This window comes from Pinus tabuliformis, chromosome X, assembly GCF_031772625.1.
Source record: "Pinus tabuliformis cultivar Carrire ecotype Pingquan chromosome X, CPIR1, whole genome shotgun sequence".
NCBI lineage: Eukaryota > Viridiplantae > Streptophyta > Pinopsida > Pinales > Pinaceae > Pinus > Pinus tabuliformis.
The window spans coordinates 16,996,636-17,008,817 of NC_142308.1; the positions used below are offsets into that span (position 1 = coordinate 16,996,636).

At 39.5% G+C, this 12,182-nt stretch overlaps 1 protein-coding gene across 1 annotated transcript in view; it reads left to right on the plus strand.

Annotated features, from left to right (window-relative positions):
• LOC149138092 (disease resistance protein RUN1-like) overlaps nucleotides 1–12,182 on the plus strand; it is a 33,051-nt gene that overhangs the window by 841 nt on the left and 20,028 nt on the right. The gene's annotated exons all lie outside the window — the stretch shown is intronic.

Sequence of the window (12,182 nt, forward strand, 5' to 3'; positions counted from 1 at the left end):
TCCCGACAGAATTTTTAAATATGCCATATTAGGCCGGGGTGGGGTATTTATAATGTTTTTGGGTTTTTAATATAGTTTTTGTAAAATAGGGGAGGGGAAATAATTAAAGGAGCTATACAATAAGTCAAGATGTGAATATGAATATATGGAATGAAATTGCATGGATAAATGCTAAGTTTATAGAGGGAAAACTTAGGCATAGGGAAATGAAAGGAGTATGGAATGATCATTTTTACACAAGAAATGTGGCTTCTTTTCACTAAGTAAACTCAGACTTTAACTTAGCATCTCTCATAAAATGAAGTGAAGTAGGACTATTGGGCGGATCCCAAGGTCCTTGAGGGAATGTTAGTAAATGATTTCTGGGGGAATGATAGGGGAAATTAGTCATGCTTCCACTATTCTGCAGCCAAACAACTGCCATGGTACTTGTGTCATTGATGAGATGAGTCCTTCTTGACAAGGCAAAAAGATCACAACCTTGTTTCTGCAACCTCAAACTACCTACCCAGCCTAATACACCTAGAATTTTTCTTCCTTTTGATTGGGTGCACTTGTACTTGCAAACCCTGATTTTCCTCTTTTCTTTCGACTGCCTTCCTATCCAAATCTACCCTTATCTCTTCCAAGGGCCCAAATTAAGCAGTTGGGCTCCTTTGCTTCTCTACTTAGCTAATGATCTGCCAAGCTTGAACTGTTTGGACAGACCTTCATTCTCTATTCTGCAGCAGGAAATTTAAACATGGAATGGCCCAGATTGAACTGTTGGGCCATCCATTAAGTGTGATGAGGCAGTGTTTGCACCTTGTGAACTTGCTTTGCACAAATAAGATAGTAGTGGCATTTTGACTGGCCACTTTCCTGGTCTTTCTTTGGGGTTCATTTTCTTTTTCTTTTGTCGACCAATTCATTCTTCTTGCCCTTTGATTTTTCTTTTAAGGCATACCCTCTTTACATTTTTTAATTTTCCTTATCTGTATACAAAATATGGAACCTTTGCAACATGGAAAGGATGATCATATTTGGCACTTCCATAGTCAATCATGAAAAATGAAACCTATTGGTATAGGAACCTAATAGTGGCTCCACTTGGGGATGGCTTTTCCTGGTGAAAATCCAAGAACAGCAGGTCAGATGGCCTTATTCTTAGTTGACTACTGTAATCTGAAACTTCCTTCTCCTGGAGACCAATGATTTGAATCTTTGTAGCATGTGTGCACTCCTCATGAGCTGATCTGTACAAAATTACAACTCTGTCTTTTGCTGGTTTCTCTGAGTGCTTGTCATCATCTTTATAGTTCCCAAGTCTTCTTCTTGATCTCTTGTGGTAAATTCAAAATATACACCAAAGGTGGTGTAATTCGTTAACTCTTTTTTTTTTTTTTTGAACTTGAAATCTGCTTCATCTTGTTCCTTATCTAATTGCTGTAAATGAAAACTGCTGGAAAGACAACTATTTATGTACAATATACAGTTATGTTATGTTGATCATTGAGAATCAAAATAATGCTTGAGCATTCGCCCATTGACTGGGCCTTCCTCAGCATCTGTACCATCCAAACTCTTCAAAAAGTAGGTGTTGTTACCTTGTACAACCTGAATAACAAATGGTCCTTTCCAAAGAAAATCAAATTTTCCATGTTTCCCTTTATCTTCCCTCCTAGAGTCCCACCTCAACACTTTGTTTCCTATGAAGAAATCTTCAGCTTTTGTTTTTTTGTCAAAGATATTCTTGAGTTTATCTTGTAGGACCTGAGTTCTCTGGTATGTTTCCTCTCTTGTCTGCTGCAAGTGAATAGTTTGATTGATCCTTCTCTGAATATCATTAGGCTCTGCTTGTATTTCTTGCAGCAATTTGATCACAGGGATTCCTAAGGAGGAGGGGAACATAGCCTCCAGGCCATATACCAACTCATATGGGCTGGTACCAATAGATCTTTTGGTGGTCAATCTGTCTGCCCATAGTGCATTTACAAGCTTCTTATGCCAATTCTTTTTATTCTCCTCCAAGACCTTTTTGATGATGTTGATGAGGCTTTTGTTGGATGACTCAGCCAGGCCATTACCTTGAGGGTAATAGGTTGTGGAGTGGCCCAAGGTAATGTGGTACTTGTGGCAAAAGTTGATCATTTTTTTGGATTTGAAAGCAGCAGCATTGTCTGTAATAATATTTTCTGGACAACCAAATCTAGACAAGATGTTGGTTTCTAAAAATTGCATGATGATTGAGTCATTTGCTTGCCTACAAGGGATGGCTTCTATCCATTTGGTAAAATAGTCTGTGGCAGTCAAAATCCACTTGTGTTGGCCAGAAGAGGAAGGATGAATTTCTCCAATGAAGTCTAAACCCCATTGTTGAAATGGTCTTTCAGTTGAAATGGGCCTGAGGGGTAAAGGCAACAACTTTCTCTTGCCTTCAAAGATCTGGCATTTGTGGCATGAAACTACAAATTTTTTCACATCAGCAAACAGGGATGGCCAATAAAAACCAGCTCTTAGAATTTTATCAGCTGTTGACTTCCAATACAAGTGTCCTCCACAGTCCCCTGCATGAAATTCCTTGAGTATTTTGTCAGTTTCATCATGAAGTAGGCAATTTAGCAAAATACCTTCATGGTTTTTCCAAAACAACACATTATCTATAATACAAAACTTTGATGCCTTCATTTTCAAGAATCTCTTTTTAGTCCTGGATAACCCTAGAGGAGCTTGCAGGTTTAACAATACAAAACATATGTCAGCATACCAAGGTGATTGTAAAAAGACTTGATTGATCTGTGGAGTTGTCATCTCCTGCTCGTTGTCCAATTCATTGATGTCAAGGGCTTGGAAATTGGTTTGAGTCATTAATTTAGCTAACCCTTGTCCTTTTATGAGTTTTGTAGGCTTGATTTCAATGTCATACTCTAAGATGTTAGCTATCCATTTGCCCCTTTTACCTTCAATTCCTTCTTGAGTTAAAATATCTTTAACCACAGCATTTGGAACATATGCTATCACATGTGAGTAGAGGATATAAACTCTGAAATCCTTGATGGCTTTTACAAGGGCATAAGCTTGCTTTTCCATGATCTGATATTTTAGTGGAGCATCTCTAAGTGCTTTGCTGAAAAAAGCAATGGGCTTCTCACACCCTTGATCATCTTTTTGCAATAGGACAACAACAATAGTATGGTCAGATGCAAAGGAAAAAATGATGAAATCTCTATCAAACTTGGGGCTTGTGAGGACTGGTGTTTTTGTTAGGGCTATTTTGATGTCCTCAAAGGCTTGTTTAGCTTCCATTGTCCATTTGACTTTGGAATCTTTCTTCAGCATATTATTCAATAGTCTTATCAGCCCAACCAAATTGGGAATGAACCTTCTGAGGAAATTGATCTTTCCTAAAAAAGCTTGCAATTCTTTGATGTTTCTTGGATGAGGCACTTGGAGAATAGCTTGAATTCTATCCGGGTCAATTCTAATGCCATCTTTTGAAATTACATGACCTAGGAGTTTTCCTTCTTCTAGGACAAACAGTGATTTCTTTGGGTTCAATGATATGCCATATTTTCTGCAAATTAGGAATACTAGTCTCAAATGCTCTAAATGTTCTTGGTCTGATTTTGAGAAAGCAGTGAGATCATCAAGGTATATGACTAAGAAATCATGGATCTCTTTGGCAAAGGCTATGTCCATTGCTCTTTGAAAAGTGGCCCCTGCATTTTTGAGTCCAAAAGGCATTTTGACATATTTGAAGGTTCCCTAAGGTGTTGTAAAGGCAGTTTTATCCTGATCATCCAGGTGGACTAATATCTGATTAAATCCTGAGAATCCATCTAGCAATGAGATCCTAGAGGATCCCACTACCCTTTGTAGGATATGATCCATTTTTGGTAAGGGGTAGTCATCTTTGAGAGAGACTTTGTTCAAATTTCTCAAGTCAACACATAGTCTTATCTCTCTGGTTTTCTTCCTAGTAGGCACTAGATTTGAAATCCACTCTGAGAACCTGATAGGTGCAATTATTCCAGCTTCATACATTCGTTTAACTTCCTTTTCAATCAGGGGAAGGAGGACAGGATTCACCCTTCTAAGCTTTTGTTTAAAAGGTTTTTGATTCTCTTTCAAGGGTATAGTATGTTGGATGACCGAAGTATCATAGGACTTGAGGTCCTCATAACTCCAGGCAAAGACATCTTGGAACTCCTTAAACAACTCAATGTATTTCAGCTTTTGATCAGAAGGTAATGCTTTTGACAGTTTTACCATTTTGGGATTTTCTGTGGTTCCAATGTTGCAGTCCTCAATTTCTGCATTCAGAGGTTGCATCTTTGGCTTCCTAGGAATGTCATTTGAATCAAATATGTCCTCCAAGGGAGTTAAGCCTATGGGCAGAAAATTATCCTTTAGTTCAATTACTTCAGATTCTCCCTCGACCATTTCATCAATGTCTGTTTGCTTCAGCTCTTGTAAATTTTTACAGTCAAAGGTTGTTGGATGCAAAATTAAATCTGCCGTTTCAGCTGAGATAGTTTGCTCACTTCTGTCTACTTGCTGTTGTTCATCAATGGTGCTAGTATCAATGTTTATACTTGAGAATTCCTCTTTCAAAGTCAGGAAATTATTTATCTATGTATCATCTTCAAATACCTGCCAATTTTTGACATTATCTGGGACAGCAGGTCTATGTTTGATTTCAGCAGTGAAGTGGTGGTTGGGCTCAAAAGGAAGCTTGCAAGTGCTGGCAAAGGTTGCCAAGCTATGTGCATGTAAATTGTGCTTTCTTGTAATTTTCGTGAGCTGAGATTCTGAGAAAGTGTTAAGTATTTCAATGATTTCCCCTCTATAAGCTCTCAACCTAAGATCATTTGTAACAAAGTTTCCCTTCATTTGCTGGATAATCAAATCTGAATCCCCTAGAATCAAAACCTTAGTTGCCCCTAGACCTCTGATCAGTTTGAGTCCTAACAAAAGGGCTTCATATTATGCCATATTGTTTGTACATCTGAAATTTAACCTATATGCATGACCTTCAGCATGGTCATTTTGCATGTTGTGTGTCCAGACCCCTGCCCCTGCTCCTAATTTGTTCACTGACCCATCGAACTCTAAGTACCATAAGATTTCTTGGTTATGACTAGCCTTAAGAGTTTTGGAAGCTTGTTCAGTGGGCAGATTTGGCTCTTGTAACTCATATGATATGTCATTTTCATTTGTTGTATCAATCATATCAAGGATTTTTTGATCTTGGGCATTAGATTGTTCATTCATGCTTTCTGTTTGTGCTATTCTCAGGAGTTTGACATCAGTTTTGGGACACATCACAGCATTATATAAAATGAATGAATCCATATTGGAATGCATAGAATTGATGGGGAAGTTTTGGGGTTTTTCTTGACCGCTAACCACATATTTCATTAGTGTTTCCCGGTACAATCTCTTTGGCTGTCCAAAGACTGAAATGGTGGCATAGGACATGTCCAGCTGCAAAGATCCTTGGAGTTTTGCACCCCAAGATCTGGACAACAGCATACCATACTTAGGTGGAATATTAGCTACCACCACATCCATCAAGATTGTTTTTGCTGGGTATTGGACCAAAGATATACAAAGGTCTTTGATTAGGCCTAGACACCTGACCTGGCTAGAATCAAATGAGAACAAATCTTTGTATGGCCTTGTAATATCTAGGTCTAGTCTTTCCATCACAGATTTTGGCATTAGGTTATGGGAAGCTCCTGAGTCAAACATTGCGTTATGCAACACCTTGTCATGAATGTTTAAACTCACATAGAATGGAGGAACCCCTCCATCTACTGCTTTACCATTGACTTCCGGACCAAAAATCAGTTCTGGTTGGTCATCTAAAACATTGACTGCATCCCTATTCTCTGGTATTTGTAGTGACCTATTGATTTGTTGTTTGTAAACTTCATGTTTAGCCAATTCAGACAGAGGAATAACTATTTTCAGCTTGCCAATTTCTGTTTCTAAGTTAAAAGGTTTTTCCACTTGTATTCTTGTGTTGTAACCAGCAAGGTTTTCCTTCTTTGTTGTATTTTCAGTGCCCTTCTCTTCATTGTGAATGTTGTTTTGAGGTAAATCTGTTTTGAAATTATTTTCAGGAGGACAGTTTAGATTTTCTTTAGAGGGGGGGGATGTAGATGACTGGTTTTTTGAAGGCTGTAAGTTTGATATGTCTTCCACAGTGACTTCCTTTGGATCTGGGTCTGTTTTAGTAGCGGGTTCTATCAGGACAACTTTATCTTTTGTTTTCTTTGGCTGCTTGGTATCCTTCGGCTTGGTAGGTTCAGGCACATCTATGGTTCTGCTTCTTAATTTGTATTGTTTATGAACCTCATAGACCGCTGCATCATAGCCTTCTCTGAAATCAAATGACTCTCAGGACTTGGTTTGAAATTGGTTAAAATTATGAGCTTCTTGGTCATCTTGGGTTAGGAAGATTTGTTGCTCACTGTTCAATCCCATTAGATTGGTTTGGGTGTCCTCGGTTGGTTCACTAGATGTTGAGGCCTTGGCATAATTCTCTTGAAATGGGGGTCTGATGTTCTGGTCAGGGGCAGCCCTTCCAGCATTTGGATTTTGATTTTTTCTAAAGTTTGGATTTCTCACAGTGTTACTTGGTTGACCTTCCCAAGATGATTTTCTTTCAATGGTTTCCACCCTATCTCCAAGTCTGTCCATACCTTTGATGATTGCATCAATTTTTTGTTCAAATGCTGAAGGTTCTTCTTTGAAAGTTGTTCTTCTTTCAGCTCTTGCCCGATTTCGTTTAGCAATTAGGTTTGCCTCCACACTAACTGCTATATTCTGCATGTCTGCTAAGCTTGGAGGGGCTCTTTCCCTCAGTTGATATGCCATGTCAGAATCAAATCCATCAGGGAATTTGATCAAAGCTAAATCAGGTGGAGGTCTAAGGTTTTGAGGAATAGCATTATAAACATTGTTGAACCTAGCACAATAGTCTTGGACAGTTTCTTGTGGGCCTCTTTTCAAATTGTCATATTCTGTTAAAATGTGTAAAGGGTCTTTCTTCTTTTCCCATTTGTTTAAAAAGGATTGATAAAGAGCTTCTGAATCAGCTATAGAATTTGCAGCAAGTGCTCTAAACCAAATCCTTACATCACCAGTTAGACTTTGGACAAAGATCTTCATTCTCACATCATCATCATCAATTTCATAATTCTCAAAATAATCTTGCATTTTTTTAATGTGTTGCTGGGCTGTATAGGAGCCAATACCATCAAAATATGTGATTTTACTCTGATAATCCTGAGGCATAGCCCCTGGATTTCCAGGTAATTGTAGAGGAGCATAACGGTTTGCCATATTCACAGGGATAAACGGGACTGCAGGAAGAAATAAGACAGCTGGAACAATAGGGACAGTAGTGGAAATATGTGCAGTGGATGGGGGAGTGGAGAAAGTGCTTTGAGAGGTGGATGAAGAACTAGGAGAAGCAACAGTAATGTGAGGACGGACTGACGCTTTAGCAGGAGTTGGGATATAGTTCTGCTGAACTGATTCAAGGTTTAAATCAGCAGAGTTTTCTGGTTTTTCTTGTTTTCTAAGGGTCTTAGAAATTAAGTTGGGATTTTCAAAAATAGCTGGAGGGTCCGGATCAGGATTTGACCTGGTGTACCGAGTTTTCTTCTTCGGAGCCAGCTTCTAAATGTGTTTTTGGTATTTTCTGGGAATGTTTTTAAAGGTCACAGTCTTTGACAATATTCTACAGGAACTTCTTTGAAATATAGGAGGCTTTAGGCTTTCCTTTGAATATGTTGAAACAGAGGAAACTGATCAAATGTTTGGGATAGCTGTCTAAGGCCTAAGACTAGACTGGAGATTGACTGAAGTAGCTTTTACTTACTCCTGTAAATGCACAACAAGAATAGTTTCAGAGGCTACCTGGCTAACTTCAGGCTCCATCTGTAGCTTTAGAAAATAGACAGCACTTACAAACACTCATTCAGTTCCCCAGTGGAGTCACCAATGATGTTATCACTCAGGTTGTTCCCTGCCTCCAGGAGGGAATACGGCCGAGGTAACCACTAACCAGTCTTTTAGCTGCAGGTTCTAGCCTACCTGCAACCAGAGAGGGCTCTCTCTTTGTAATTTAGCTTTGTTTTGGAGTATTTTAGGCTAGTTATGATGCACAGAGTTTGGTTTTTAGTTTGTTGGATGGTGATCTCAAATAGAGCTGGGATGCAAGTCCAAAACAGTTTATACTATTGGGCAATGGAGTCAATGATGGGGTACTGCTGAAAGTGTTTCTTGGGTAAATGGTAATGCTACAGAGCAAGATAGGCAGTTCTTAGAACAATTTTCAAATCTGGAAATTGGTGGAATGTAGGCCAGTGGATGAAGGGCAATCAAGAATCCTTGATCATGCTGGCAGAGGGAAGGTGCTTGAATATTATCTAGGAGCAATTAAGAATTCCTAAATAGTATTCAAAATGAAAGAATTAGTGTAAACATGAGCAGCTAAGAATTCATATTTATGACTAATTCTGAAGAAAACATAATTAATAGCAGAGATTGAACACAGGGTGCATTTAAACAAATCCTAGGTTATTCCTTTTCTCTGTTACTAAGACTATGAAACATATATGATATTTGCAAACACAGAAGACATAAACACAGGTTAGAGCAACTTATTGATCCATAGAAAGACACAGGAATTCTGTAGCGGTTCCCAGAACATTAAATCCACATTCAGACGGTGCAGCAACAGTGAACTTGAATGGCCATTTGTATTAGACAGTCTCAAAATTTACAGTGCAGTCCAGAGAGAAAATCACCAACCCCAAATACATATTATAGGGAGGTATTTATACAAACAGGGAGATACAAAATATCGTGAAGATAAGTTCTGAAGTCATAACTTCCTTTACCAACTTTTAAGAAGAAGTAAATGAGGGAAATAAATGCTGCAGTAAATGTGAATGTGCTGGCTGTCCAATTTGTCAGAGATATTTGACCTTTTGGACTGAGTGAGTTGGCTGGTTGCTGCGTATTTACTCTGCGTTTGCTGCCTTGATGTTGCTATGTTGCTGTGTCGCTGTCTTGGCCTTGTCATCAGTGCTTGATTTTTTACATTAACGAGCTGTAGTCACAATTTGACTTCTTATTTCTGCTGTTTTTACTTTTGGACAGGTGGCCCGTGCTTTAGAGTTTGCTGACCTGCAACCGACCAGAAAGAAAAATAAAAACAAAATTACCTGAGTAATATTTCCAGCATTCCTTGCCACCAGTCCTCTATAGGCAACTGATGTCTTTGTATTTTAATCAGTGTTTCATCAGCTTCAGTGTATCTATAAAAGTTGGGTTGGACTTCAAAAAGATGGTTTATCTCATGTTTAATGTAGAACAGATTTTCTAGTTTGTCATACAGACTCTATCCAGAGGGAGGCTCTATTTCTTCTAAGGTGCTTGAGGATGCTGTAATTTGATTGGAGGCGTAATTATTTACCCTGTTGGCATACTGCTCATGTGATAGCAGTCTTCCAGCGCTGGTTAATAAACTGGGTAGCCCTTTGCTCTGTAATGCTGCAAACTTTATTTTGAAGTCATTTATTTCTGCCTGCATTTCTTGGCATTTTCTTTCCAGAGTCTGCACAAAATTCCTTAGGGTCAGCACCCTTTTCACTAGTAAGATGGTATCTGTCCTGTTCCTGATACCTATTGCTGCCAATTGCTCTTTGGTATGAGTGTTCAAGAATTGAATCATTCTATTGGCTTGCTCAGGCATATTTCCCAATGATGCTCTAGCCTTTTGAGTTTCGAATTGAGCTAAGCCTATCAATTCCATTTGCTCATGTATGGTTTCAATTGATTGCCATTGGTCAGTAATGGATTGGCCAATTTTGGCCCACAAAATTTTCTTGATTTCAGCTAGAGTTTTACCTAGAGTAAGCTCCTTTTCCAGCTCCTTTATTCTTTTCTCCAAAGTTTTTACTTCCCTTATCTTCTCAGCTACATCCATCTTTGATTTGTCATATCTTACCTCAATTTTGGCCAGCTTTTCATTGGCCTCTTTTAATTCTGCCATCTATACTTCTAGAGCCTTTATTTCTTTCATCATCTCCTCCATACTCAGGCTGGCCTCTTGTTCTGCTGCTGCTGTAGTTGTTGCTGTAATCGTTGCTGAAGTTGAGGCTGGAGATGAGGTACCTACTATTGATGTTGGATCAGTAGGAGGGACTGTTTTGGTGACTGTAGGAGGAGCAGTCTCAAGAGTTAGAGCTGTTTAAGCTGGCTGAGAGGCCAACTCTCCTTGTCTTCTTTGTAGTGATGCCTCCAAGGCATTCTCTGTTTCTATCAGTCTTTTATGCATCCTCATAAGAAAACTAACTACATCCTCCTCTTCTTTTTGTTGTGCTACTTCTGTGGTTTGGGGATGAATTGTAGGTGGCAGCTTGAGTTGTTTTCTGAGGGCCGCTATGTCTTCTTCTTTCTTCTTAATCAAAGCTTGCACATCCTTGGGATCGTTGGGATGATGTCCCAGCTCCATAATGATCTCCTCCAAGGATTTGATTCTATTGTCCTTGGCCTGTGATGAAGCCTTCTCCAATTCTAATTGGGCAGAAGTGTTGTGAAGTGAATTCTGCAGTCTGTGGGCCAATATTGCCTTATCTGCCAAGGTGGAGTACACCATTTCTCCAGTTTGTTTGTGTAACTCAATCTGGTCCATTGGATGGATGTCTTTAGCAAGCACTTCCAGATTGGTCCTAATATAATCAGCAGTGGATTGGGGCTGCTGTACTATAGGTCTGAAATGACTGAGGGTCATTTTCCCTTCTTGGATTTCATAGGCTGCCATTAGCCTCTGCTGATTAGTGGGAGCCATTCTTAGCAACTGGTTGTAGAGATGGAATCTTACTGGCTCATTTCTGGCCTTGATTTCTATGAATGCCTTCTTTATGTCAAAGCCTTGCTTGCTCTGCTGCTTGGTGGAGGTTGAGGTAACCTCCACACCTTGTTGTCTCTCTTGCTCCTGCTGAAAGGAGCTAGCTGATGTTTCCATGCTTGGAGGAATCCGTTGTTCGATTGTTTCCTCACCTCTTTGATTGCCTGCTGTCTCCTCTGTAAATTCTTCCTCAGAATAGGGGTTTAACCTTTGCCTTTTCTCTCCTTGCTGTTCTGTGGAGGCCCCTGTGGGTGTCTCTTCTTGCCTGTCCCTTTTCTTTGCTCTTTCCTCATTAAGAGGAGTTTGTAAGACAGGGACTTCAGCTGCATTTGCTTGTGTTGAAGAGGCTTGCCCTTGAATTTCTTCTTCCACTGTGTCTGGCCGGTCTGTCATTGTCTCCTGCTGCTCTGAATGCTGCACCTCTTTGCCTTTAGATGTCCCTGCAGGTGGATCAGTTTCTTGGGTAGGTTGCTGGGAAGTTGTGGCAGATGATGTGCCCGCTCCAAGGTGTCAAGGCAATGTGAAAAACACCTTTCCAGCAGAGTCTAGGTCAAGTGTCTTTTCAAACTCTTTCATTTCTTTTTCTAATCTTTCTTCTTCATTAAGTTCCTCAACTAGTGTGCCTTCTATCCATTCCTGCTGATTAGCATATTGTTCAATTTGAGGGATACTATAGTGCACATATCCTGTAAGCTTGTGTTTGACTCTCCTAAAGCTTATGAAATGTTCAAGGTCATATGGCACCCAAAGAAAACTTTGTTTCAGCTTGAGTTTGTCTCTCAGAATAGTGTCAACCTCTTTCCATGCTTCTTCCCTTTTATTAAAGATAAAAGCGCCCAATTGGTGCCTTATCTTGAGCTGTGCCATTTTCCTCACATTATAGAAATGGGTCAAATCTGAACTACTAAACTGCCGGTAGTACTCCAGGGCAAAGAGTCTCATAGGAACATATTTTGGTAGCTTGTAGGGAGCTAATTGACAACCATAGATCCTGATCACTATATGGTTTTGGTAAAAATACCAATCACCAATGCTGTATTCCTTTGAGAGCTGTAAGATTTTTTGCATTTCAGCAGAGAGCCTAGCAGGAGGAGTTATTGACAATAAGCAGGTGGCTGGATATATGAAGAGGTCAATAAACTCACAATATGTATATGGGGAGCTACTAACATGATGGAACACTGAGGACGAGAATATTACAGACCTTTGCTCTCCGAGAAACTATCTGGCTGATAGTACAACATCAAATGGTATATGTATGCAGTGTATT